At 43.4% G+C, this 4,480-nt stretch overlaps 1 pseudogene; it reads right to left on the bottom strand.

Moving 5' to 3' along the window:
- Positions 1 to 3,817: 3,817 nt before the first annotated feature.
- LOC111828357 lies at positions 3,818 to 3,960 on the bottom strand (annotated as a pseudogene).
- Positions 3,961 to 4,480: the final 520 nt, after the last annotated feature.

The raw sequence follows: 4,480 nt of genomic DNA, 5'->3' as shown, positions 1-4,480 counted from the left end.
TTGTGTGCATATGCTACATTTCTTTATCCATCTGTTGATGGACACTTGGGTTGGTATCACCACCTCATTTTAAAATGGAGAAATGGAAGCTCTGAGTGGCTTTTGCCATGACACCCTTTTATTTCACATTCTGTTCTGGATTCAAATAGCGAAAAAATAACCATTTTTGTACTAGTATAGCACAGAATAGTACATACCAGGTACTGTTCTGAGGGCTTTATATATGTTAACTGATTTTTCCTCACCACAAATGTATGAGGTAGTTGTACATCATTACTTTCTACTTTTTAATGATGAGGACACTGAAGTATAGCAAGGTTAAGTAATTTGGTCAAGGCCACACAATTAAGGCAAGGCCAGGCCAAAGCGACAGATCTCACTGGGAATATATATATATATATATTAACTTTAGAGAGGAAGGCAGAGGGAGAGATAGAAACAACAATGATGAGAGAGAATCATCATTGCCTCCCACATGCCCTCCACTGGGGATCGAGACCACAACCAGGTATGTGCCCTGACCAGGAATTGAACCATGACCTCCTGGTTCATAGGTCAACGCTCAACCACTGAGCCACGCCAGTCAGACTGGGATTATATTTTTAATGTTAGATATTTGATCCCAAAAGGAAATCAATTAAGGTGCCCTTTATCTGAGATGAACTCAAGAAGGCAAGTTTGTTTCAGACACAAGACTGGAAGTTGAGTGACACCTGTCTTTTACACAAGCATCCATGGCCCCAAACTCTGCCTGGGTCTCAGGGACAGTCTCCTCCCCTAACCAGGGTGACCTAGGAACTACATGGCAAATAAAAGTCCTTCAGGCCCAAAATCGGTTCCCTAAAACGTTCTAGAATGCTCGGTTAAAGACACACCAATCTGAAAGTGTAAGTATTCAGTTACCCATATGCCTCTGCGGACTGAAGGGTCCCAGGTTTGATTCCGGTCAAGGGCATGTACCTGGGTTGTGGGCACATCCCCAGTAGGAGATGTGCAGGAGGCAGCTGATCGATGTTTCTCTCTCATCGATGTTTCTAACTCTCTATATCTCTCCCTTCCTCTCTGTAAAAAATCAATAAAATATAAAATTAAATTAAAAAAAGACACACCAATCTGAAAGTGTAAGTATTCAGTTACCCATATGCCTCACAGTCTCAACCTCAGTTACCCATATGCCTTACAGTCTCGAACTCCAGGCCACCACAGCCACTATAGTTAGGGGTAGGCCGGCAATCTGCAGGCCTCAGAAGAGCCACACAAGCACCAACAACCCTGCCCCTGCTATGTGTAGGTCATGTGGCTCACTGACTAGGAAGACAGAAACTACTAGAAAAAAGCAGTTACACTGGGAAAAGCAAATGATGAGGAAATCACTCCCACCCTAAGGCGAGGGGAATAGGAAGGCGGTCAGCTGTCTCCAGTGAAAAACACAAGGACACTTACTTAACAGGCGCCGCTGAGAAACTATTCTTAGAAAGCCTGAGCCCCAGGGGACTCCGTGTCCCTGGAGTGTGGCTGCCTCAGTTCTCCCATTGTGGGTTCAGCCAGGAAGGCTAAGGACTTCAGTTGAGGGGTCAACAAGAACAGAACATATTTACCTGCCGCAGCACGTGGAGCTGTAGCTCTGACAAGACTCCCCCAAGATGTCCTTCCAAAGCGACCTGTTTGCTGGCCCCTGCCATTGCTTGGGGAAGCCACCGCCTACTAAAATAGCAAGGAAGGGCAAACATGCACTGCTCTGTTATGCACCCAGCCACTTCTTCCCTTCGGCTTCAACACACCAGTGTTAACCCACGTCTCCTACCTCCAAAGTCAGGTACCACAGAAATCAGGGCGATATAGCCCACAGAAGGAACTGTTTTTCCTGCCATAGATTGGAGACGACAGTTCCAGAACCAGACTCAATAAAACCCCGTCCAACCCCAGCTCTGTAAGTAACTCCTGTGACACCTCCTCTGGCCCAGAAGTCTTCACAGAAGGGTACCCTCTGTTCTAATGAAGCCCAAGACCCTGTCCAGAGCCAGGGCAAGAAAATCCATGGAAGCAGGAACCCAGCAAAACTGACAGGCTACACAGCACTCTGCCACTCATGTGCAGACCTCAGAACAGTCACACAAGCACCCAAACTGCCCCAGTTACATTTAGGTCATGGGACTTGCTGACCAGGAAGAGAGGAACTTGCAGAGTGAGAGCCAAAGAGAATCCACAGCTGCTTTCCAAGCCTGCGATACTGGGAAAAGCAGGTGATGAGGAACTCACATGAGCCCATGCTTGTGAAAGCACCGTGTGAACTTGCACAGGCCCGCTAGGAGTAGTAGCTGTCCTGCTAAAGGTCAGATCGTTTCTTTCTCTTGAGGTCAGGTGGTTTGCATCCCAAGTTTCACTCTCTGGCATCCCTCCCCGGAGCACACAGGCACTCACACAAAAATGGTGTCTCCCAAGTTGCCCCATGAGCATGAACCACAGCTGGGCCATGGGTGACGACGTGAGCTACAGATGTCCATGTCCAGATTGGGTTGTCCGCTGCGGTGCTGAGCCCAGGCAAGCTGCTCTGGTGGGTGAAAAAGAAAAAAGAGCCCACTGGGCAGTGGGAAGGTTTTTCTGAGGAATCTACAGCTTGTCTTTGTGGGGTGCGAGGGGGAGAGGTCTTCTCTGCCATCAGGGTGTGCTGTGAGGCAGTGCCTGGGCTTCATTCGCTCCTGGAGGCCGTGAGTAGAGTTTTCTATGCTCTTTAGTCCTTGATGACCCCTCGCCTATTTGGAGTGAAGGTTCAGAAGTCTTTTTGTAAAACAAACAAAACATGGGTCTTACCTTTTCTGATAGCTTTATTGAACACATTTCAATTTTAGAAAGCACAATCAGAACACAGAATAATTTAAGAAATTCTTTTCACAAAGAAATGAATACCTTTTAGAGCCACTGTAAAGGTTTCTCCATTCGTTTTCAAGGTTTTCAAAATCAGTACAATACTTTTTATTTATATTTATTTTTATTGAATTTATTGGGGTAACACTGGTTAATAAAATTATATAGGTTTCCAGTGTACAATCCTATAATACATATTGTATTGTGTGTTCCCCACCCAAAGTCAAATCTTCTGTCACCATTTAGCCTTCCTTTACCTTCTTCTACCGCCCCCCCGGCCCCCGGCCCTTTCCCTCTGGTAATCAGCATACTGTTGTCTGTGTCTATGAGGTTTGTTTTGTTTTATTTTTGCTTAATCCCTTCACCTTTTTCACACACACGCACCCCAATGCCCCTCTCCTGACAGCTGCCAGTCTGTTATCTTTATCTGTGAGTCTGTTTCTATTTTGTTTGTTATTTTGTTCATTAGATTACACATATAAATGAAATCATATGGTATTTGTCTTTCCTTGACTGGCTTATTCAGGTTCATTCAGGCTGTTGCAAAATGTAAGATTTCCTTCTTTTTTATGGCTGAGTAGTATTCCACTGTGAAAATGTACCACAGCTTTTTTATCCACTCATCTACTGATGGGTACTTGGGCTGCTTCCAAGTCTTGGCTAGTGTAAATAACTTTACAATTAACATGGGGGTGCATGTATTCTTTTGAATTAGTGTTTTAGGGTTCTTTGCATAAATTCCCAAATGTGGAATCAGGTCATAAGGCAGTTCCATTTTTTATTTTTTGAGGTAACTCCATACTGTTTTCCACAGTGGCTGCACCAATCTGCATTCCCACCAACAGTGCACCAGGGTTCCCTTTTCTCCACATCCTTGCCAATACTTGTTGTTTGTTGATTTATTGATAATAATCATTCTAATAGGTGTGAGATGATTTCTCATTGTGTTTTTTTATGTGCCCCAGCCATGAAACAACTGTAGCCACCAACACAGGCATCAAGCTAGAATAAAGTAAGGACTGTACATCTGCTTTGCCCTGACTGATAGAAGAGCAACACCACCAATCAGGTGTCTCCTTGCCCTTTGCCAGGGAGTTCATTGTGGTTTTAATCTGCATTTCCTGATGATTAGTGACACTGAACACCTTTTCATATGTCTATTGGCCATCTGAATGTCCTCTTCGGAGAAGTGTATATTCAGGTCCTCTGCCCATTTTTTAATTGGATTGTTTGTTGGGTGTTGAGTTGTATAAGTTCTTTATAAATTTTGATTATTAACTCATCAGATGTCTCAGTAGTGAGTATGTTCTTCCATTTAGTGATTGTCTTTGCATTTTGTTGATGGTTTCTTTTGCTGTACTCCTGTTTGTTTAATTTTTTTTTGTTTCCGTTGTCCAAATAAATATATCAGAAAGAATATTGCTATGAGAAATATCGGTGATTTTACTGCCTATGTTTTCTTCTAGGATTTTTGTGATTATGAGTCTTACATCTAAATCTTTAATACATTTTTAGTTTTTTCTTGTTTATGGCGTAAGAAAGTGGTCTAGTTTCATTTTTTTGCACACATCTGTCCATTTTTTCCAACACCATTTTTTGAATAGACTGTCTTTAC

This window comes from Myotis lucifugus, unplaced genomic scaffold (genome assembly GCF_000147115.1).
Source record: "Myotis lucifugus unplaced genomic scaffold, Myoluc2.0 scaffold_337, whole genome shotgun sequence".
Classification (NCBI taxonomy): Eukaryota; Metazoa; Chordata; class Mammalia; order Chiroptera; family Vespertilionidae; genus Myotis; species Myotis lucifugus.
The sequence above is the reverse complement of the archived record's forward strand: the minus strand, read 5'-3'. Positions and strand labels throughout refer to the sequence as shown.